The following is a 25,421-nucleotide window of genomic DNA, read 5'->3' as shown; positions in this document are numbered from 1 at the left end:
CCTTAGTGACTGGGCGGTTGGAGCAATTCCCTGCAATCAAAATAAGGTATAAATCTGCATTAAAAACATGCCTCAACAGTGTCTCTATGTTAAGCGGGTGGACTGCTGCATCCACAACATACCTTAGTGAAGCGCCTAAAGAGGTCACTGGGAAGGGTGCCGGCACACGTGTTTGCTACACGATTCCGTGGTCAGAAAGAGCTGAAAAAAGCGGCGATCATGTCAGTAAACGGCTTGATTTGCGGTATGGTAAAGAAGGTTCACATTACATAAAACCATACCTTCAAGAAACGGGCATGAGTCCCACCAAAGGTGATCGAGAAAGCGGCAGCCGCCGCCTGCACTCGTGCGCTGTTAAAATGAAGAGCGAGCGTTTTAGTAAAACGTTCCGGTTCCCTTTCTCTCTAATCTAAGGGAATACGGAGACCATTGTATATAAACTTACTTCTCTCTTCTGGTTCAGGAGCATAGAGAACAGGCACCCATCCCCGAATACAGCAACCGTTAGTGGCTGAAGGGGGCGTGACCAAGAGTGTTTATCCTCGCGCACAGCGCGGTGCATCCTGGGAGATGTAGTTCCCGCAGCATTAGCAAGGACATTTAAAGAGATAAGGGAGGCATGATTGGAAAAATTAACGTGTTTATCCAGCGGCTAAGAAGATCTTTTTTCTGATCCACATAGCGATGTGGTCTTCCATCGCTACACGATCAGTAACGGGTATCAGCACAACCGGGTGGCAAACAAAATTACAGGTTACTGAATTCGTTCAAGTCATTTAATCCCTCCATAGCAGTATTGAACTTCAGGATAAGATATGCCTCCTTTTGTGACAGCCGTACATCAGGGTCGCCACCTGCTCCTGGGGTATTTTTTATGCTTGCAAGGATAGTCCATTTCAGGTCGTTGACCGAGTGTGCCTTCTTCAGGAAATGGGACACCAGTGGGGCTGTCATTACTTTGTTATTTATTCGCGACCTATGTTGAATTATGCGCTGACGCACTTCTTGGGTGGTTTTGCCAATGTAGACCTTGGCGCAGGGGCATGTGATGGCATAGACTGCATACTTGGTCTTACAATTCGTAAAGTCTTCGTGTCGCCAATGCTTTTTTCCATCCGTGAAGTGGCTGACTTCGATCGTGAGGCTACATACTGAACATGTCCCACACTTATGGTGTCCTTTCACTGGTCCCATGTTAAAGAGTGTGCTCTGTGTTTCCTTTTTCGGAATGCTTCGAGTAGGAGCAATTTGTTGACCAATACTCCTGTTTTTCTTCAACGCAAACAGCGGTTTGCCAATCTCAGGGATGTTATCCTCGACGAGGTGCCAATTGCTCCGTATGATCTTTTGTACCGGATTGGTGTGTGGTCCGAATGTGGACACGCAAACCATCCTGTCCAGGTTTGATTTAGCCCTCTTCTGCAGCAGCTGTTCTCGAGGAGTCCATCTAGCTCTTTTCATCGAGTGTTTGAGCAATTTGGCTGGGTATCCTCTTTCCTTCAGCTTGGTCGTCAAGGCCTCACCGTGTATCATAAAGTCTTCTGTAGAAGAACAGTTCCTTCTCACCCTAAGGTACTGCCCGTAGGGTAGGTTGTTTCGCAGACTTTTTGGATGATAGCTGTTGTAATGGAGGCAGTTGTTTTTATCCGTTTTTTTCTTGAACAACGTCTCAAGTCACATTCGGACCACACACCAATCCGGTACAAAAGATCATACGGAGCAATTGGCACCTCGTCGAGGATAGCATCCCTGAGATTGGCAAACCGCTGTTTGCGTTGAAGAAAAACAGGAGTATTGGTCAACAAATTGCTCCTACTCGAAGCATTCCGAAAAAGGAAACACAGAGCACACTCTTTAACATGGGACCAGTGAAAGGACACCATAAGTGTGGGACATGTTCAGTATGTAGCCTCACGATCGAAGGCAGCCACTTCACGGATGGAAAAAAGCATTGGCGACACGAAGACTTTACGAATTGTAAGACCAAGTATGCAGTCTATGCCATCACATGCCCCTGCGCCAAGGTCTACATTGGCAAAACCACCCAAGAAGTGCGTCAGCGCATAATTCAACATAGGTCGCGAATAAATAACAAAGTAATGACAGCCCCACTGGTGTCCCATTTCCTGAAGAAGGCACACTCGGTCAACGACCTGAAATGGACTATCCTTGCAAGCATAAAAAATACCCCAGGAGCAGGTGGCGACCCTGATGTACGGCTGTCACAAAAGGAGGCATATCTTATCCTGAAGTTCAATACTGCTATGGAGGGATTAAATGACTTGAACGAATTCAGTAACCTGTAATTTTGTTTGCCACCCGGTTGTGCTGATACCCGTTACTGATCGTGTAGCGATGGAAGACCACATCGCTATGTGGATCAGAAAAAAGATCTTCTTAGCCGCTGGATAAACACGTTAATTTTTCCAATCATGCCTCCCTTATCTCTTTAAATGTCCTTGCTAATGCTGCGGGAACTACATCTCCCAGGATGCACCGCGCTGTGCGCGAGGATAAACACTCTTGGTCACGCCCCCTTCAGCCACTAACGGTTGCTGTATTCGGGGATGGGTGCCTGTTCTCTATGCTCCTGAACCAGAAGAGAGAAGTAAGTTTATATACAATGATCTCCGTATTCCCTTAGATTAGAGAGAAAGGGAACCGGAACGTTTTACTAAAACGCTCGCTCTTCATTTTAACAGCGCACGAGTGCAGGCGGCGGCTGCCGCTTTCTCGATCACCTTTGGTGGGACTCATGCCCGTTTCTTGAAGGTATGGTTTTATGTAATGTGAACCTTCTTTACCATACCGCAAATCAAGCCGTTTACTGACATGATCGCCGCTTTTTTCAGCTCTTTCTGACCACGGAATCGTGTAGCAAACACGTGTGCCGGCACCCTTCCCAGTGACCTCTTTAGGCGCTTCACTAAGGTATGTTGTGGATGCAGCAGTCCACCCGCTTAACATAGAGACACTGTTGAGGCATGTTTTTAATGCAGATTTATACCTTATTTTGATTGCAGGGAATTGCTCCAACCGCCCAGTCACTAAGGTATCTCAATTTTTTATATGTTTGAGTCTCTGCGAGAAGTATTTTCTGATTAGTCTATCTCTGATACAATGTTTGGAATTATTTTGTAGGGACAACGACCCCCCAATCCATGTCCTGATGAGAACCCTTTAACACACTTGGGTTCGAAACGCGTCGACGTTTTTTCCTGCAAGATACCAATGTTGGAAGGCGTAATAGGAATGAAATCATGCATGTTTAATCTTGAATTGGCTTTCATGTTATTCCTATTGCTCTAGCACTTGATGTATAAATGTACTTGGTGTTTCCTTGCAGATGTTAAACAAGTAGGCCAGTGTACCATATTGCTAGACCACTTGTTTGTATTATATCTAGGATTGGTGCCTCATAGACTACTCATTTGCAGGCATATTACAGTTGTCCGTCCAAGAAATGTTTTTTTGGATCTCATTGATTGATAATCTCATTTATTTTGTGTGCATTTATGTAATGTATTGTTGATGTAATTTGTTGAATGTTTTGTTGTGTCTTTTGACGCTTAAAAAATCTTTTTCAAAAACCTTTTCATAAAATAAATAAGTAATTCCAGACACAAGTCTGTCCCCCTTGGTAATTCATGGTACCAGGTTGTGTATCAATATTTCCACATAGGCTGTCCGGCCACTTTGTTTGTTTACTCATCCAAGCAAAGTCAGCCCAGCAATCTGCCAGCCACGTGTCCCGCACTATTCACCTCCTACACAGCCTAGGATTCTCATTAAACTACCCAAAGTCTCATCTTCAGCCCGCCCACGTACAACAGTACCTGGGTGCAACAATAGACACTCTGGCGGCAAAAGCGCAGCCAAACTCAGCAAGAATCAACAGCATTCTGTTACTGATTCACAAATTCAGACCCCACCGCTCGCTCACAGCAAGGGTGTTTATGCAGTTGATAGGCATGATGGCCTCCTGCATCTTCATAGTCCCGCACGCGAGACTACACATGCGTCCGCTTCAGGAATGCTTAGCACGGCAGTGGAACCAGGCTCGGGGACAATTGAAGGACCTAGTGTTGGTGACCGGTCGCGCATACAGCTCTCTGCATTGGTGGAACCCACAAAACCTTTGCAGGGGACGACCGTTCCAAGAGCCTGTACCACAAATAGTGCTGACCACGGACGCATCTCTCCTAGGATGGGGAGCGCATGTCCTTCATTACACTGTGCAGGGGCTATGGACGACACAGCAAAAAAGGATGCACATCAACCTGCTGGAACTGATGGCAATCTTTATGGCAATGAAGGCGTTCAAAGTACATTTGTGCAACAAAGTCGTGTTGATCCGGACGGACAACATGACTGCCATGTACTACATACAGAAGCAGGGAGGGACACACTCTCCGCAGTTGTCACATCTAGCGCAAAGCATGTGGAAGTGGGCCATTCAGAGGAACATATTCCTCATGGCGGAACATCTCCCAGGCAGGGACAACCAGATGGCGGATCTGCTCAGCAGACACAGCCACCAGATGCACGAGTGGGAGATACATCCCTCCGTGCTACAACCGTACTTCCAGCAGTGGGGTCACCCAGAGATAGACCTGTTCGCCACAAGGGAAAACGCAAAATGCCAAAGCTTCGCCGCCAGGTTTCCACACCCGCAGTCTCAGGGCAATGCGATATGGATGAACTGGTCAGGCTTATTTGCGTACGCTTTTCCACCAGCCCCGCTCATACCACTAGTGGCACGCAAACTACGACAACACTCAATGACCCTCATCCTAGTTGCTCCAACGTGGGCGAGGCAACCGTGGTACACCACGTTCCTAGAACTTTCCGTGGTGCCTCATCAAAGGCTGCGATTAACACCCAGCCTTTTAACACAGAGCCATGGAGACATTCAGCACCCAGATCCGCAACAGTTGAACCTTGCGATCTGGCTCCTGAAGTCATAGAGTTTGGTTACCTGAACTTGCTTCCTGACTGCATGAATATTATCAAGGAGGCAAGACGACCTACAACCAGAGCATGCTATGCGGCAAAATGGAAACGATTTGTCATCATTGTAACAATAATGACATAAATCCGCTGGATGCATCTACTCAAAACATCATAGGTTGCCTGTTACATTTACACAGATGCAACCTGGCTTACAGTTCCATACGTATACATTTAGCTGCAGTGGCAGCTTATCTTCAGAACAGGCAGCACCTTTCACTCTTCAGAGTACCTGCTATTAAAGCTTTCCTAGAGGGACTCAAACGAATCATTCCTCCAAGACACCCACCTTCCCCTGTCTGGAACCTAAACGTGGTTCTAACCAGACTAATGGGACCACCTTTTGAACCTCTCCACTCATGTGAGATACAATTCCTAACGTGGAAGGTGGCTTTTCTGGTGGCGATTACATCACTTAGAAGAGTTAGTGAGCTGCAAGCCCTAACTATTCAGGAGCCATTCATACAAATTCACGCAAATATGGTAGTGCTGCGAACAAACCCTAGATTTATGCCAAAGGTGGTATCCCAGTTTCACATCAATCAAGCTATAGAACTGCCAGTATTCTTCCCAAATCCAGATTCCGTGGCAGAAAGAGCTCTACATACCCTAGAAGTTAAAAGAGCTCTCCTGTACTATATAGACAGAACAAAACTTTTCAGAAAAACTAAGCAACTGTTTGTTTCCTTTTCACCACAGCACAAAGGCAACCCCATTTCCAAATCAGGTATAGCCAGATGGATTGTTAAGTGCATACACATTTGTTATCAAAAAGCTAAACGCACATTAACAGTTCCCCCAAGAGCGCATTCAACATGCAAGTTAGGGGCATCCATGGCTTTCCTAGGAAACATTCCTCTAGAAGACCTATATAAGGCAGCCACATGGACTACCATACATACATTTACCAAACACTACTGCCTAGATGTACACTCCAAACATCAAGCAGCTGTAGGGCAGGCTGTACTCAAAACTCTTTTTCAGACTGCTGCAGCTGGCACGGGCAACCGCCGCTAGGGCACAAGATATGAATTCAGCAGCCCACATGCCTCGAACGGAATATGCTACTTGCCAGTATGCATCTGTTCTTGGCATGTAGGGCTGCTGACATTCATATCGCCCTCCCTCCTCCCCGGTGCCTGTGGCAGCTGTAGCACTCAGAATTAATCTCTAGCATGGACATCACTTACTGTATCATACTCAATCCCTGCCACAATGGCGAAAAACAATCTGAGGATGGAGAGGATGCCCATGCGCACTGTAGTCTGGGGGAGGAGCCATCTATCTCGTGATACTTCGAAGACTCTTCCAGGACAACAATGTGCAATCATCCGGACCCAACACTAGGCGGCAATCGATGTTTTAGAGGACCATATCATCTGCCTCTTAAATAACTCACTAGACACTGGTCTTTTACCAGCTAGCTTTAAAGAGGCACGCGTCAAGACCCTGATAAAAAAAGTCGGGGCGGACCCGGCTATTCTGAAAAACTATAGGCCAATATCCCAGCTGCCTTTTCTGTCCAAGATACTAGAACAGCATATGCTAAAATCCCTGTCTTCCTTCATGGAGTCACACCATCTACTCCAGGAGCGCCAAGCGGGATTCCGTGCACATCATAGCACCGAGTTAGTAATGCTCTCGGTGCTAGATGAGCTCAGAGGCATGGCTGACAGTAAAAAACCAAGTGCCCTGATACTTTTAGATCTTTCAGCGGCATTTGATACTGTCAGCCATGCCCTGCTCTTGGACAGACTGGCCGCGTTTGGGATAGAGGACCTGGCATTCCAATGGCTAAAATCCTTTCTATCAGGGAGGACCCAGAGGATTCAGTTAGCGGATTGTATATCTGAGGTGGGCGTTCTTGAGTGTGGAGTCCCGCAGGGCTCTGCATTGTCACCACTCCTGTTTAATCTTTATTTACAACCACTGATAGAGTCCCTGGCAAGCATGGGCTGCAGAATTTTTAACTATGCAGATGATACTCAGCTGTTGCTGAGTATTGACAACACTACATCTGCCCAGACTCAGGCCCATAATATACTCAGGTTTACGGTGAGCTGGATGACGGCAAATTTGTTGAAAATAAATCCCGAAAAAACAGAGGTCCTAGTAGTCTCAACTGCTGTCTCGCCTTGGGGTGATTTGTTCTGGCCTCAAGAGCTTGGCCCCACCCCGAAACCATGTCCTAACGTTAAAAGCCTTGGTATTAAGATCGACCATGAGCTGACAATGGTTAGCCAAGTATCTTCTGTTGTCGGAACTTGCACCAACTTAATTAGGCAGTTGCGCAAGCTAGCTCCCCTACTCTCCCTAAATATGCTTCAAACTATTGTTTTGGCTACCATAATTTCAAGGATTGATTATGGGAACGTACTTTACTTAGGTTTGCCGAAAAGTTTGATTAATCGCCTGCAGGTTCTTTTGAACGACGCAGCGCGACCAATTTTTAGATTACCCAGACAGACCCATGCCTCCCCACTACTGCACAGGCTACATTGGCTTCCCATAAAGCAAAGGGTGGAATTCAAAAGCTTATGCATTGCCCATAAGGCAATCTATGGGCATGCGCCGGCCTACATAAAGGAACGGCTTGAGGTTTACAAACCTAACCGAGCGTTGAGGTCCTCTGACTCCCAATTGCTGGTTTGTCCGCGTTTTAAAATGGCTACCAAGGGTGGGAGATCCTTTTCGGTCCAAGTCCCACAGATGTGGAACAAATTACCTGAGCCCCTCCGTAAAGAAACTAATCTTCTCCACTTCAGGAAGTCATTGAAAACGCTCTTATTTAGGGAAGCTTTCTGTTTAATTTGATCAAGGTTTGTTATATCTGTACTTCCTGCTCACTGATTCAATCGTTGTTACTGCATCTGTCAGAAGCGCCTAGAGACCTGACGGTGATTTGGCGCTATACAAACCTCAGATAACAATAACAATGTACAAGATATGAATGTCAGCAGCCCTACATGCCAAGAACAGATGCATACTGGTAAGTAGCATATTCCATCTTTTTCGTCAGCTGGCGGAAACTTCTGCCTCACCGTGCTGAAATATGCAGGCAGCGTTAGCCGGGCTCTGCAGGTGCCCGCAGCCCGCGTAGCTCTGATGATGATTCCCGGTATGAAGTCTCCAGGCAAGTAACTATTGGGTGCCGAATTCGTGGACCTGATAATTACAGTCCAGAGACACTGCAAAATTTGTAGTTTCCCTGGTTGGTATCCCTCCTGCTCGTAATACGGACCACAGAAGAGCGTGCATTATAATCTTCCTTTTCACCACTTCTACCTATCTGATATTGCTGATGTTTCAGCTCCTTTCCACTGTAGATAGGCATTCAAGCAGAGAGGTGTCTTACTGGCACATGGAAGGAGTGCCACAGTTTAAAAACGTATTTTGATTAAGAACAGAAAATGTCTGGTAGGTAGTATTGCGTTTAACTTCAGCCCCACCACAAGGCATTTTCCTGTTGCTCGAAGACTTCCACTGCCAGCACCATCAGAGAATCATTAATCCACTATACTTTTGTTAACACAATTTGGACCTAAAGTGCAGCAAACCAAAGAATACGAATGGTGATACAGAGAAGTTGGGTTGTCACAAATTACATGATTTTGCCAGAATTAGTGGATGTGCGGTTTAGTTATTCAACATCCATTTTGTAAAGTTTGACTTGCTATAATTTATTGTCCTCATAACCAGAATTACAATCCTCTATGTGCTAATCATTATTATTAGATCAATTGAGGTACTGGGTGGATTATAAACCTTTAACAAGCATTTACAATGCAATAGGTTTTGCAGCATTAAAGTTTGAGTTATTGGCATTGTGTATGACAATGCCAATAGTTATAACTTTTGCAAATGTGACATCTATAGCATTTGTAATGCAATATGTGTTGTATTTACGTGACTTAGATGTATTGATATTACAAATAACAATGGCTTTTAATTTTTTTAAATAATTAATACTTAAATAAAAGTTATTGTAATTGAGTCGGTGGAAGGGTGAAGTGAGTCGTGTCCCCGAGTGATGTGGTGGTGTAAATGACAATGCCTTAACAATGTCTTCACTGGGGCTTAATGAAGCGTGCCTTCACACATAAGAGGCAGTATTTGTTTCCTCAGTAATGAACCATTACCTCAGAAGCTACTGCGGTTTGCGTGCACACCTTAGGGACAGGGAGCTCGAACCAGGGCCTACTGCTGCTTACCCAACTCCTGACAATGGCTCAGACACCCCTCCCTCTGCACTTCCTCATTCCCCTGCAGCCACGAACTTCTCTGCCAATTGGGGGACACCAGAGTCGCCGTTCTTTGGCTTCCTGTTTACAAAGTAGTCAGACAGACTGTCATCATCAAGTAACTCGGTGCAACTGACTAACAGGACCCAGGATCCTAGTTGTCTCTGTGTTACCTGGTAGGGCCTGGCGAATTTTGACTCATAAATAGCTTTAAAAATGTGGATAAACGCAGGTCGGGGCCATGTCACTAGGGTTAACATTGGTAAACGGGGCTATGATCATTAAAACTTTAAGTAGCCCAAATATTGCAGTTCCAACTTAGTACTGCAGCATCTTTGTATTTATTTTGTAATGCAAATGCACATGTACATATGTATTTTTCATATAGCGATAGCAATATTTTACAAAATTATCAATTTATTGTGGATAAAGGAACTGGTGCACGGGGGGGTAAAGTATGTTAATTTTGTATATTACCATTGCGCAAATGTAGAGCATCAAATTTAGTGTAATCAAATGTGCAGGCTAGGGTTATAACCCGGGACTCAGCTTACAAATTTAGCAACTAAACTACTGGTATTCCTACCTCCTAGCAGGCTGAAAAGACCCAAAAGTGCAGGCTAGACACACTAACACCTTTGTCTTGTACAATTGCTTGGAGCCCACAAATACTAGCTAGAGTAGTATACAATTTGCACAGCATAGTAGTAGCACAGAAGAACAGAGAAGCATAACGAGAGTAGCATAATATAGCACAGCACTGCATATTATATCGGGCTTTACATAATATAATATACAGCATATCATAACAAAGCACAGCACAACACAGCAGGGCGTGACGTGACATGAGCACAACGTACGATGTCTTAAGTTAGCATAGTACATGTACCATTAGGTGGCACCGCATGACATTGAACGTCATAACACTGCAAACCAAACCATAGCATATCAAAGCATAGCACAATGCAGCACATTGAAATAATATCTGTTACGTCTCCGGCACTGTCCCTGTCTGGCCTCGAGACCCCACTCTGCTCAGCTGCCTTCCTCCCCGTGCAGGAGACTGTTATGTGATCCCAGGCGTTAGGCCTTCGACCTGTTGTGTAGTTGCCCCCAACACTGCGCCATGGAATATCTTATGACCATAGATCCTGTCGACTCAGTGAGCGAATACTGCTTGCGGCTCGCCGTGGCGGAGAAACAGGAGCATGAGCACTTCTAGCAGGTGTTTTATCAAGAAGGGAAGACAAAGTATACTACCGGAGCGCTCCTCCAGCTTCACCACGCACTACAGAAGATGTTGCCCACCAGCCAGGGGGGAGTTCAGATGCCTAGGGCCTCGTCTACGCCGCCCCGTCTGAATCGGCACTCACGGTCCACACCAAGGCCGGGTCAGGTGAGAGGGAGCCGGTCACCCCTTTGCTGAGACACCTACCCTTTGGTAGCTCATGTGGGTCAGCAGCAACCACTAGCCGCAGATGGAACCTCCGCACCAGCCACCGAGTAGCTCATTGCACTCTCAGCCTTCACATCGGCATGGGCGTCCCCGCGGCACCAGTCCAGGGAGTTCTCAGGGCAGCCACAGGTCACGGAGCGCTGCAGTATCCCGGTGGATCAGGGCGCGCCACTGCTCAGGTCAAAGGCGCCTCGGCCCCCGCACTGCTCAGCGTACGACAGCCCCCTCAGGGAGAACCTGCTCGGTGCGCTTGTGTGTGTGTGTGTGTGTGTGTATGTGTGCAGCGGCGGGGAGGGGTGTCTGTATGTGTTCGTGCGTGTATGTGCGCTCGTGTGTGTGTCTCTGTGTTTGCGCACGCGTGCAGGGGGATGTGTGGCTGTGTGTGTGTCGGAGCTTCCCAGGAGACAGGAGATGGCCACAGCGTGCGCGTTTGCGCGCGGCCCGCTCCGATCGCCTTTTGGAAGATGCGCGTGGCCAGCTCCTGTCTCCTGGAAAGCTGAGTCGCTCACTATAGGTCTCTGGCGAGACCGCGCTTTTGCGCCGTTAACGCCACGAGACCTAAAAAGTGCCTGGTGAGGGGCAGACCATTTTTCATCGTTTCCTACAAGTTGCTGAAACTGGAATGTTCATGGATTCTTTTTAACAGGGGATGATGATGGATGGGACTGATTTTATTTTATGGGGAGGTAATTCCATAGTTTAGTTATGTAGCATTCCTTTTCTTAAGCTTTTTCCTTATTGACTTTCTAGGTTTCAGTTTAGGGGATATTAAAGATGCAGGTTTCTGTATGACCACTTCTGTTTGCAAGCTTGTTGAGTAGATTGTTTATTTTACTGATGTTGAACACACTGTAAATTATGCAGTAGGTTTTACACTCAATGCAGGCTGGTAGGTAGTGTCAATGCAAATCTTTAAGGAATGGATGATGTGGTCGAGTACCTGTGGATTGTCAATAGGCAATAAACGCTTGAACACCATTGAACATGCATTGCCATTGTAACTATGGTAGAGCATGTCAAATGGTATAGATGTGAATAAGTAGTTGGGAGGGTGGTTTTTATTGTTTTCACTTGATAGAAAACTCTGTGTATTTATATGACCACTCAAATCTGCAATTTACATTAGAATGAATGTAGAAGCCAAGGGATCATTGGTAGATCATCCAGCAGGGCCAACTGCTCTGCCACCACTGCTAAGTTTGCGAGTAGAGATGCAGAAGAACATTGAAAAAACTCATATTGTGTCTTAGTGTGGTGTGTCCTTTGTTGTGCACACACTCGGATTGCATGTTTGTGTGCATTCACATCTGTCCTGGATTGCCCTTCTAAAACCTGCAGTTTTCTAGTCCAGAATTTGGGTGAATGAGTCTAACTCTGAGCTGTGGTAGAAGCCTAGCCCAGCTGCCAGACCAGCGTGGTGCTGGCAGCTGGGCTCCTACTCCTCCTCTCATTGGATGAGCTTCACAGAAATTCATCCATTGAGACATTAGTGGGAAAGAGTATGCAGTATTCTTTTCTGCATGCGCCATTCCTTGTCCTTGCTGTTGTGCGCTCTCTTACTGGAATGTGCACCAGATGTCCCTGGGGCCCTTGTCACCCTTGATGATGCTGTTGCTAAAATCTCTCGGATACTCTGTAGTCAGAGTTACACTTTGCAGCTCCCTTCCTTCTCTCCAGGAGAGATCTGGCAACATTCCTTGTGCTTGGTATGAGCAGCTGGGAGCCCTTTCCCTTGCTGTGACTGGGCAGCTGTGCAGTGATGCTTTAATTTGATGATGAAGCATTGAGAAGATGAGGAGAGGATAGTTTCAGTTAAGCAAATAAGTCTATTCATGCATGCATGCATGCACGCGTGTGTGTGCGCATGTTTGGGTGAATGATGTCTGGGCGGCAGCCTCCTTGATATCTGGGAAGTGCTTTGTTTGCAGAATGGTGAGGAACTCGAGCACAGTGGGTGGTGCTTGTGGCAAAACTTTAGTTTCGCACTAGCGTGGTGTGCTCATCATCTTATTGTTTGCAGCCGTAGCATTATGATGATCCAGCTTGGCATATTGGTTACCCTTACTGGATGTGGCTGTTCCTGGCATTGCTGTGGCCATCCTTGGTATGACAGTGGTCATCTCAAACTGAGCTTGGTTTTGTATTCCATCAAAAATGTAGCACTGGTCCACTAACTAGATACATTCGGAATTGTTTTAAGTTCTATATAGCGCGAACTAGACCCAAAGATATTGGGTATCAGAGTGCTTTACATAGCACCAGTTTCGTTACATGAGGACACATTCTTTTTAGGTCTCGGCTAAGCGCGCGGAAGCGCGTTCTCGCTGAGAACTATTGTCGCCGTGTCTGCTTTCCAGGAGACAATCCTGGCCGCGCGCAGGCGATTAGAAACTGGCACGCGCACAAGTACGAACGCTGCGCGAAGCTCCCACACAACACACGCATGCGCATACACAGAAACACACACACACACACACACACAAGCGCACACGCACGCACATACATACAGAACCCCCCCACGCATACACACACGCGCGCACACACACACACACGAGTGCACCGCCCCCCCCTTTAAACTTACTGTGGCAATCTGGGGGACTCAGCACGCGGCAGGGGGCAGGCAGCGGGCATGTGCCTCGTGCCCCCTCCGCAGAGTTGACGCTGCGGCCCTTGGCAGCTCCTTTCCCGGGGCTCCCTCTTGGTCAAGGGAGCCCCACAACACTTGCGCAACCTCCTGTTGTCGGCCCCGGGGCTCTCCAACGCTCACAGGAGCCCCGGGCCGCGAGACGCATTTCCTCCGCCTGCCTCCTCTTCCGGTCCGGACGCGGCCCCGCCCCCGTCACAGGTGACCTTGCCTGATTTCCGGTGCGGCCGCGGCGGAATTCCGGGGGCAGTAAGAGTTATTTTTTTAATGTGCTCAAATGTGAGTTACCAAATTGCTATTACCCTAAAGTGGTTACATTATACATATGGGCATATAATTAACGTCTACTCTGAAAGGATAGATGGTCGAGTGGTTAATGTACCGACTGCCAGTTCATATCACAGCTTGCTCATTTAATTTAACGGTGTGATCCTGGGCAACTCACGTAATCGCCTTCTTCCACAGTTCCTTTACTTTCTAGGGTTCGGCATGACAATGTCATTTATTTATGTTTTCAAAACAAAAACATAAATAAAAATGTCATAAGCAATGCCAATGGCTCTAATTTAAACAATGCCGAGACCATTGCATTGTAAATGCTTGTTTGTTAGGCAAGGGGAGTTTACACGATTTGCCCAGAATCACAGGATGTTGTGCGTCTTTGCAGAGACTCTAACCCGGTTCCCTAGCTTCGATGTTGACTGCAAAACACTGATCGGACTTTCCCCGGTACGATAAGTAGCACCAATTACAATTATTGCCTTAAAATTGTGACATAACGTGCTGATTTATGGTGCTTCCAGGACTGACATCTGGATGTCCCCTTCTATACCAGGAATGTTTCGCCTGGTAAATTGTGGTAGCTTCAACCTGCTGAAATTTGTGAGGGGTTCAATGCTTACCACAAACGTTGAAAATCCAATCTGTGCAGTTACAGGAGTACCACACACGTCTGAATTTACCGCTTGTAGTGTAGTTGGGGCCTAAGTGTATCCTGGCGTTCTAACATTGCGCAAGTACAGATCATAATCACTGCTCAGTAACTGATGGGCTTATAGAAATAGAGAAACAATGGTTCACTGAGGACTCATTTCTTAGTAATAATGAAAGTGCTCATGGTAACCCAGTTTACCAAAACAGTTCCTCGAACAAAGATCAACTAGCCGAAACAATGACATTTTAATGCTCGTGTAAATCAAAGGAAATGCATATAAGGTGTTCAGTGTAACAATGTCAACAGTGATGGTGAATTCTGGCTGTACATACAAAAGCATACAACTTTGAAAACAATGGATGCTATGGGTACCTAAATATAAGTACACCACTTTGTCTCTCCTGTATTTAAATAAAGAACAGCCTGTTTGCCTTAGTGTTGACATTGTGCCCTCCTGTGTCGTTACAATATATTCATCTGGACAAGACAGTAATGGGCCCCTTAATATTAGTGGTAGTTCCAGGAATTATGTCATTGGACGCAATAAAATTCAGGATCAAAGTGACAATCCACATTCTAGTAAGCAGAAGGGGTTCTTAGTAACCCTTGGTTTCTGAAACAACTGCTCAAAACATATAGCATTCGGAAACCTTGCATTGTGACTGTCACTGCCCAGGGTGGGAAAAAGAGTGAGGCCACTCACTTTCCTCCCCTGGATATTTTTATACACAAGGTTGAAACATAGGCACCATCCTAAACAAACTGCTTGTTCTATGTATATTTATGTACCCAGATCATATGTTGCTTTCAAAGAGGCTTCTTTTGCATATACACACCAATAACATAAAAACGAATACTCCTATTCAGCTATCAGGGATCAAAATGTATGTCTGAGATATGTGGGTCCAATTGCATTATCGCACAAAAGATCTTATCAACCCAAGGGTAGCATGCTTCATTATAGGGCTCCTTATGACATTTCTGTTTAGGATATACCCTCAAAAAAGTGTGTGAAGCTATTCTTCAGAACCATACCTCCATCTGCTCATAGGACTCATAATGTTGTAGTAAATTAAAAGTAAAGGGGTTTATAACCAATAATAGAAGAACCTTCAGAGGAAACCACTGGTTCTGTACCTTTTGTTAGTCTAGAAACAAAACACGTTACAATACATAACATAAAAACAGTGACTTAAGTTAGGATTCCCTTGGACCAATGGTTGGGCTTGGACTCTGTTGTATACCACATAGTGTAAGTGGTGAAGGTAGGGGGTGCACAGCACACAAAGACAAAGATTTAGGAGAAAACTATTCTTAACTCAACCTCCAGATGGGGCATTGGCTACCTGAAAATAACCCAGTAGTAAGATGGATAGAATTTTTCAAGATATTAACTAGATATAATAGGTCGAAGTTATAGAGGACCCCCTCCTAACATTTTAAAACTCTAAGAGCTCTCCTTTCCATAGGGTAGTAGCCCACACTGTCACAACACATGGAGTCAGTGTGACAAGGGGCCCTCAGAAGAAACATGCCACCCATGGGTGCGTCGGGAGAGGGATTTTGTCAATGCAATTGGGCCCACACGTCTCTGACCTACAATTATCACCTCCGACAGCTGCCTAGGAGTATTCTACATTGTGTTATTATGGTTAGCAGGGTATAATCCTTGCTCAAAGGCAAATGTTTACTCAGAATTTCATTCATAAAACAGTACATAAAAAAGAAAACAGTAATTCAATAGCATAGTAGTTTAGCCCTTCATTAATAAATACTGTCATTAAAATAAACACAATTATGCCATAAAAACAGGGGGTCATATGACCTGCAGCTCTACAGTACTAAACTATAAAAATGGAGACACTAGTATCTTCAAGTTGTTTACAAGGTCCACTAATACATGATGATAATCTGTTTAAAATCATAAAGTGCGTTAGCTCTCTAAAGATAAAGGATTTTTAAGACAATATAGGGTTGTAGAGGGTTTTTATAAAAAAGTTCCAATGGTGGGCCTAGTAAAACGCAGGTGTGTACCCTCTATTGGTCTATTTACCAAAGAAAGTTAAAAACTATACATCAACCCTTGGCCTTTTCTTCCTCCTCATTTCTGTGGAGTATGATATATACGCACACCAGTATTCACCCTCACTGTTTACACTGTATGATCACAGTGTCTCTGAGCACCATATGTGCCATTTATTTTGGTTTATGTGCACATTAAAAACCATTGTTTTGGCTACTTTATTTCTTTTACATTGTGTATTGATAATTGAGTTCATTCATTCGTTATTTCTTTTTAGTAGTATAAATCTTTATTCGGTAAAATTGATCACCATAAAAGACAACAATATACATTTTAAAATACATTTCATCAAGATGTACTAGCAACAACACGGGTTAACCATAATTAAAATACGACTGAACACTATCACAATTAATAAGACCACGAGCAACAATACTCCGGGCACTCAGAGTAGGCGGCTTCAAATAGCTCCACTCTGGGTAGATAGTGGCCTTGCAATCTTTCCCAGGGATCTTGATCTAGTAATCCAGGCACTACTTAAAAACTTTGCCACCCCGCATATCAATGGGGTAGATGATAGATCCGTTGTAATCACTCGTAGGGCCGAGCGATGGCACCTCATCCCCAGTCCTTTACAAACTGGTTTCAGCCAGTTTTTCCGAGCCACTTTATACGCGGGGCAGGCAAAAAGAAGATGGGCCACGGACTCTTTAGGGGCCGCACAGCCGGGACAAGATCGTGAGGGGCCGTCCTGATTGGACCATTTTGAAGTAAATTCGTGTACCGGGAGGGTGCCGTACCTTAGTTTTAAATAGAGGGCCCTGTCTAGCGGCTTGGTTATCAAGTCAAGAAAGGGTTCAAGTTTCCTTACCCACTTACACTCAAGAAAATACTCTGTAAGTGAACCCCCTGTTATACTGCGTGATGCTTCGGCCTGAACCCAATCCCAATATAGTTTCTTGATCACCATTTTGGGCGGGGGCGCTTGAGACTCCCATACATCTCTCAAACCCAATTGGGAGACTAATAGCCTCAGATTTTTCAACCAGCCAATTTTGAACCCAGAATCTAGTAAAATTGGCTCGTCCAGACCTTCGGCGTATTTGGCCAGCTCCTTAGTCCTTCTCAGGCGGACCCAAAAGAGCAGTGGGCGCAGCCTCACTATATCCTTTAAGGCACGTCTACCAAGGTCTAACCGCAGGGGGATCAGCGGGGTGGAAACAGGGAGGGCCACCACATCTCTAAAAAACTTATTTTCTGCTGAGGTTAGCTCATTAACATTGTCGAACCCCCATAATTCGGAGCCGTACAATGCAGCCGGGAGTATCTGGCCATCGTAGATGGCCATTACCGGGGACACTGGTTTACTAGTTGATGCCCGGTACTCTCGTAAGGTCACCCCCGACACTCTTTTGTGGCCCAATAGCATTTTGGCCAAGTGATCCTTCCAGGTCATTCGGCTATTTATCCGGACCCCTAAATAGTCGAATGCCTCGACCAACTCCAAGGGCATCCCATTAAGCAGAAAATTATTTTTTAAATTTTTGGCGGGCGAAAAGGCCATCAGTTTGGTTTTGGTGGTATTGATGGTTAGGCCTCTCTCTGTACAAAAAGAGGTGAATCGCTGCAGAAGTTTTTGCAGGCCTATCGGGGATTTAGCTATCAGTAAGGTGTCGTCAGCAAAGAGCAGAGTCTGAATCTTTTCCCCCGCCAGGGTTGGGGCATCCGTCTCTTCTCCTCTCAGGTGGTCCACCACTCCATTCACAAACAAGGAGAAGAGAGTCGGAGCCATGACACACCCTTGACGGACTCCACTCCTCACAGGTACCCTGTCTGTCAGTTGGCCCTGTGTACCCCATCTGATCCTAGCGTATGTCCCCTCATGGAGTCTTACAATTAATCTCAAGAGTGAGCCCGGAAAGCCCATACTTTTCAGAATCTCCCACAGTTTAGCACGGGGGACCAGGTCAAAGGCCGTCTTGAGATCTATGAAGGCCATATATAGGCTGCCCTTCTTGATGGTAACTGCCTTCCAATAGATCCCAAACAGCCGAAAGACCTGGTCCATCGTGCCCACCCTCTGGCGAAATCCGGCCTGCAGATGAGAGAGAATACATTCCTCCTCCATCCAGTCGCCCACCCTGGCGATAATGACCCTGCCAACCACTTTCTGGATTATGTCTATCAGACTAATCGGTCTGTAGTTGGCAGGGTCGTCTCTTGCCCCCTTCTTGTACACTGTGACCACCTCGGCACCCTTCCATGAATCTGGCACGGGGTGTCCCTTTACTAACAAATTCATTATGGTGGCTATTAGATTTGCCCAGGCTAGGGGTTCAGCGATCAAGAGGTCCCCAGGGATCCCATCCGGCCCAGCTGCCTTTTTAGGGGTCAAATGTTTAATTGCTGCCACTACTTCAGAGGCCGTAAATAAGCACTCAGTCTCCCCGCCAGGATCCCTTCCCTCCCCACAAGCAACCAAGGGGTCAGTTGTATCTTCACTGCCGCCATACAGAGATGAGAAGTGATTGAACCATTGCAGGCTGGTTATATGGGTTGCTAAAGGCTGTGTTTTACCCTGCCTAGCTCTATTGATTAAATCCCAAAATAACGTCGAATCCCTCCTGCTGACGGCGTCTGTTATTTCCCTCCAGTGCTCCTCCTCCCAATCGCGCTTTGCCAGTGCAATTGCTCTCAAGTACTCCCTCCTGGCCGCTCTAACCAGAGTAGGATTCCTTGCGAGCAAGGCAACTGACAAACTTTTCCTCTTCCCCTTGCAGTCCGCTGAATACCATGGATTGCTGGAAATGGGGGGGGTCCTATTTAGTCTAGGGGTTTTCCCTTTAGAGGTGAAATAAAGACTCACTTGGTCTATCGTGCATTTGTATGCAGAATCGAGTTTTGAGGAAGGGCACGGAGAGCTAGCAACCACCCGATCCATTGCCTCCAAGTCCCTGTACAGGTCTTCGATGGTAGATTTAATGGTCCCTAGTTGGTCTACATTTAACTGAGCCTTATCCCACTTCAATCTACGATTATTTTCGTAAGGGATGATCTCTTTGGTTAGTTTCAACGGCGCACTCAACCCTTTCTCTTTAATTTTGCCCCATTTAAAATTGCAACAAAGCAGGTTATGGTCGCTATCCTGGGTGGGTACCACCTCCATATCAATGAGGTCAAGCCACATACTAACGCTCATTAAAATGTAGTCAATTCTGGACGGGGCCGATAGCCTGTTAAAAGTCATTGCGCCTGATATATCAGACCGGGTCCTGCCATTAAGGGCTCTTAATTTGTGCTCCCTAGTAAGGGCATTCAGTTGGATTGCCCTAGCAGACCATTTCCGAATGGGGGGTACCGTCAAGGGGGGGATAGACCACCTGGAGTCGTCCTCCTCAGTACCTAGTGGATCATCACCAAGAAGGGGTTCGAACGTACAATTAAAATCGCCACCCGCCATAATTCTGGCTGAGGGAGGGCAATTAGCTAGAGCAGAATCAAGGCTCAATATGGTTGCGGAAGTGTTATCCCCCGCAGCCCCTCTAGCGTACACATTAAAAAGTTCAAGCCTAAACCCCTCGATGTGACCCCTAGAAGAAAGGTGCATTAAGTCATTACACTGAGTGTCATTGGAAACCATGTCCCAATCTAGGTCAATTCTTAACCAAACTAAAAGACCTCCTGCTGGTCTACCCTTTCCTCTACTTATCGCTGGGGAAAAGAAGGTAGTATAGCCAGATTTATCAATTGGTAACAGGCACCAAGTTTCCTGAAACAGGCAGACATCGAACTTCTCGAGGAAGCATGCCATTCAGGAATGTCTAACTTCCTTTTTAGCCCAGCTACATTCCAGGAAATCAGGTTTATTACCCTAGGACCCTTGTGCGCTAAAGAGGACCCATCCGTGGTCACCCCCCCCAGCTCCAATCCCACACAACTAGATTGGTGGCTAATACTCACACTACAAGATTGCCTGTCAGGTTCAGAACAATCAACAGCACTAGACATACCCGGGGCAGCAAAAAGAGGCATATTCGAGTGGATGACATTAGAGACATCTGTGGTTACCTCCTGGGCATTGTCACAAATAATTCCTCCTTGCTGGGGATCCACTCCTTGTCGACCGCATCCCTCCTCCTTAGGCTGTAAACATCAATCGCAGTCCTCCATGCCAGTAAGCTGCGAAAACCTATTGAAGGTATCTAAGGGGGTGAAGGGTCTAAGATGCTCCATTGCACTATTGTGACTTAGGTGATGTCTCTGTGGAATCGTGGACCAACCAGACTGACCATTAGGCTGAAACTGATGCTGGCCAATTACCTGATAAGTACTATTGTAACCAAACTGCTTGGGCCATGGGGCATAAGACTCTTCCCAATGTTTGGGGGGGTGAGGAACCGGCCTCGGGTAAAAATAGGTTAAGGGCCTAGGTGTAATAGAGTTTCCTCCTCCTACATATGACCAGTTTAAAATGTAGTCTACTGCCCGAGGATCTCTAAAATTGACCACCACTAGATCCCCTTTAATATCTTTCCTTATGTTACCCAACCAAGGGATCCGTCTGACATGTACAATATCTCCATCCACATTTGGGGCTATGGGCCTGAATGTCCTCAACCAATGAATTATTTTATTTTTCAATTGGACGTAACCTTCCTTCTTATTGTCTGCTAATGGGGGAACCCCGGTCATGACTACTACATAGGGCACCGCCTGAGGTGGAATTTCCACTTGTGGTACCCTAGTTAAGGGACCTCTGGTGCGCCCCCCTTCCCCCTGTCTCTCACTTCTGTTAACTGGGGGAGCCTTTGTCGTTGGCCTTTGAGGGCCACCTTCTGTCCCAGATACAGAAATATTCGGGTTCTTTGTGGGGTTTTCTTTATGAATAGCAGACACCACATTTCCCTGATGCTGAGACGACTGTTTAGACAGCTGGAGTGGAGCAGAGGGGGTAGCTACTGGGGATTTTACAATCTGGATAGACGAAACCCCGGTACAAGGTGTTGGTTGTATTCCCCCACTCCCCTGGGCCTTGGACACCGTGGCCATACTATTTATGGCAGCCTCTACTAAGGTCAATCTATTTTCGACTTTCCTAAGACTCTCAATTACGGGTAGCAGCAGAGACCTCAGTAAAAGTTCGAAATCCCCTACAGATGGAGAAGGGGTCAATGTGTTTGTAGATAAGGGCCCCTGACTGTTATCTAATACTGCTATATTGGGGACATCAACAAGCGGAGTAACCACCAATGGTGATGCCTCAGGTGTTACTGTAGTTGCGACTACCATGGTAGCCCTTACATGTGGTGAGGGTAGTTTAGGGCCTTTGCCAAAGTCTAGATGGGAAATTTTAACTTTGCCTTGTCCCACCCTTGTTTTCCTCCTTTTTTTATTTGGTGGTGGACCGTGTATCTGTGCAACCACTAGTTGCTTCGATTTCATTGTTTTAAGCTTCGGGGGAACAGCAGTGTGGCATGGAATCTGGGAAGAGGAGTCAATCACGATAGGAACAAGGGACATACCAGGGGAAGAGGAGCAGTCACGCAGTAAAAGTGGGAAGCCTTCTTGACTAACGGTTTCACTCCCAAGGTCAATTAAGTCCCCCTCAGTGAACAAAGAAGCAGGCGCAGAGTCAATAAAGGATCTGTTTTTCAAACTTTCGATTGAACGCCGCCGCTCAACCCTGCGTTCAGCCATGGTCAATTCCTTCTCCCCCTCAGACAGTACTTTGGGGAAGTAATTGTCTAGTGACCCATTGCGAAGTTTGCCCTTCTTCCCAGGTGACCCCCCCTCAGGTAGGGTAGCCATGAACTAACCTGTAACACGAGCCCACGAAGTAAATTTTAGAGAATGGGCCCAGCCCGGCCTACTCTGGCCTACGAGGGCCTCAGAGGGCCCGCCCTTTGCCCGGGCTTCGCCCCGGGCGCTCCCGCGCGCTCCCGCGCAGCGTGATTCGATGGCTTATATGGGCCTGAGACTGGAATGAGCTGGGCGGGGCGGTCAGGGAGAGCGGGCCAGGTGACAGGCCGGAGGATTGCCGGGACTCCTGGGAAAGCGAGTCCCGGTTCCTTCGCTCGCAGCCCTGTCTCTCGCTCTCACGCCCAGCTAGCTCCTGTGACTCCTGGGCTCCGGTGGCGGCAACAGCGCAGCGGGACCCACGGAGCGGGTTCCGCAAGTAGTAAGTTTAACCTCCCAGCGGCAACAGGAACAAAGTACAGCAAACGACCCCAATGTCAATGGAGGGCGGGGATTTTAAATAGGTGAGCTGGGCGGGGCGGTCAGGGAGAGCGGGCCAGGTGACAGGCCGGAGGATTGCCGGGACTCCTGGGAAAGCGAGTCCCGGTTCCTTCGCTCGCAGCCCTGTCTCTCGCTCTCACGCCCAGCTAGCTCCTGTGACTCCTGGGCTCCGGTGGCGGCAACAGCGCAGCGGGACCCGCGGAGCGGGTTCCGCAAGTAGTAAGTTTAACCTCCCAGCGGCAACAGGAACAAAGTACAGCAAACGACCCCAATGTCAATGGAGGGCGGGGATTTTAAATAGGTGAGCTGGGCGGGGCGGTCAGGGAGAGCGGGCCAGGTGACAGGCCGGAGGATTGCCGGGACTCCTGGGAAAGCGAGTCCCGGTTCCTTCGCTCGCAGCCCTGTCTCTCGCTCTCACGCCCAGCTAGCTCCTGTGACTCCTGGGCTCCGGTGGCGGCAACAGCGCAGCGGGACCCGCGGAGCGGGTTCCGCAAGTAGTAAGTTTAACCTCCCAGCGGCAACAGGAACAAAGTACAGCAAACGACCCCAATGTCAATGGAGGGCGGGGATTTTAAATAGGTGAGCTGGGCGGGGCGGTCAGGGAGAGCGGGCCAGGTGACAGGCCGGAGGATTGCCGGGACTCCTGGGAAAGCGAGTCCCGGTTCCTTCGCTCGCAGCCCTGTCTCTCGCTCTCACGCCCAGCTAGCTCCTGTGACTCCTGGGCTCCGGTGGCGGCAACAGCGCAGCGGGACCCGCGGAGCGGGTTCCGCAAGTAGTAAGTTTAACCTCCCAGCGGCAACAGGAACAAAGTACAGCAAACGACCCCAATGTCAATGGAGGGCGGGGATTTTAAATAGGTGAGCTGGGCGGGGCGGTCAGGGAGAGCGGGCCAGGTGACAGGCCGGAGGATTGCCGGGACTCCTGGGAAAGCGAGTCCCGGTTCCTTCGCTCGCAGCCCTGTCTCTCGCTCTCACGCCCAGCTAGCTCCTGTGACTCCTGGGCTCCGGTGGCGGCAACAGCGCAGCGGGACCCGTGGAGCGGGTTCCGCAAGTAGTAAGTTTAACCTCCCAGCGGCAACAGGAACAAAGTACAGCAAACGACCCCAATGTCAATGGAGGGCGGGGATTTTAAATAGGTGAGCTGGGCGGGGCGGTCAGGGAGAGCGGGCCAGGTGACAGGCCGGAGGATTGCCGGGACTCCTGGGAAAGCGAGTCCCGGTTCCTTCGCTCGCAGCCCTGTCTCTCGCTCTCACGCCCAGCTAGCTCCTGTGACTCCTGGGCTCCGGTGGCGGCAACAGCGCAGCGAGACCCGCGAAGCGGGTTCCGCAAGTAGTAAGTTTAACCTCCCAGCGGCAACAGGAACAAAGTACAGCAAACGATTCGTTATTTCTAAGAAATGAGTCCTTGATGAACCATTGTTTTCTCTATATCCTATGATTTTCTACAGCATACAACTAGAGGTGTGGATCAGCCCACTTCATGAGTGATGGCATTCTGTTCATTAACAAAGAGCACATTCACATACAAAAGTAACTCTCTGCAGTCCCTCAAACTGCTATGAAAATGTGTGCTTTTTGAAACCAAAAGAAAATATTTTTTGCTTTTAGCCAGGTTATTTTTGTGTTTTTTGGCCGGAGCCCTGAAGATCTCCAACAATAAAAGTTTACAAAAACGTGACAAAACAAAACCCGTATATGAAAAGCCATAAGACCTCCAACTTGTGTTCAATCTATCCTCCTCCCCTGCTTCCATCCTCAACTTCCAGTCTATTATGATTTTTATCCGGGACTGGATGAGCCACAATCATCTGAAACTCAACCCAGACAAGACTGAGTTGATGCTGACGGGTGGTTCATCCAGTCCCTGGTCCACACTTTTCTGGCCCCTTTCCCTTGGCTCCCCCCCCATCCCATCCACCTCAGTTAAAACCTTAGGCATTAAACTCAACACTGACCTCACCCTTCACTCCCAGGTTAGCGCGGTGGTGTCCTCTTCCTTCTTGTCACTTCGCACCATTCGCAAGGTATCCCGCTTTTTTTCCTTTGATGCCCTGAAAATGATCATCTTGGCAATGGTTATCTCCCGCCTGGAATATGGCAACGCCCTATATGCAGGCCTCCCTGCTTATAGCTTAAGGCGTTTGCAATTTATACAGAACCAGGCGGCACGGCTAGTTTTTAATCTCCCAAAATTCCATCATGTAACGCCCCTTCTCAAATCACTGCACTGGCTTCCTGTGCGTGAACGTGTCCAGTTTAAGCTTGCTTCCATCACCTGTCAAGCACGACTGGGCACGGCCCCGGCCTTCATCATATCAGAACTAGCCCCCTACGTTCCTACTAGAGCACTACGTTCAGCTTCACAAGCTCTTCTGACAGTTCCCCGCTTCCGTAGGAAGAAATGGGGAGGATCTAAGTTCTCGTTCCTCGCACCTACTCTATGGAATTCCTTGCCTTTAGAGCTGAGGTCCACCCCCCTTTACCTTCAATTTCGGAAAAAGCTTAAGACCCACCTATTCACCAAAGCTTTTTAATTAGCCTCTCGCCACTCTCTCCCCCGTGCCTCACCCTCTCGCACCTTCCCCTTCTTTGAGGTTTGTTGCAGCGCCATGAAACCGCTGGTGAAAGCGCGCTTTACAAATAATTTTAAATTCAAATTCAAGATTAGCAGCCAATATTTGTTTCTAAATGACTTTCCTCGTCATTTTGGTCTTAGCAAGAACCCTATGTGTTACTCTACAAGAATGAAATTCAAGGTATCCCATAAAAAGACACTGGACTTGTTAATTCGCAATAAATGTAATTAGGATTTTTTTTTTAGGGCAGTGTGCTTAGTTAATTTGTCATCCTAAATAAATTACTTTTCTAACCCATTTCT

General features: G+C 47.3%; 1 protein-coding gene across 3 annotated transcripts in view; it reads left to right on the top strand.

The window, feature by feature from the left end:
- LOC144786032 (lysosomal alpha-glucosidase-like) overlaps positions 1-25,421 on the top strand; it is an 828,834-nt gene that overhangs the window by 535,408 nt on the left and 268,005 nt on the right. The gene's annotated exons all lie outside the window — the stretch shown is intronic.

This window comes from Lissotriton helveticus, chromosome 10 (assembly GCF_964261635.1).
Source record: "Lissotriton helveticus chromosome 10, aLisHel1.1, whole genome shotgun sequence".
Classification (NCBI taxonomy): domain Eukaryota; kingdom Metazoa; phylum Chordata; class Amphibia; order Caudata; family Salamandridae; genus Lissotriton; species Lissotriton helveticus.
The sequence above is the reverse complement of the archived record's forward strand: the minus strand, read 5'-3'. Positions and strand labels throughout refer to the sequence as shown.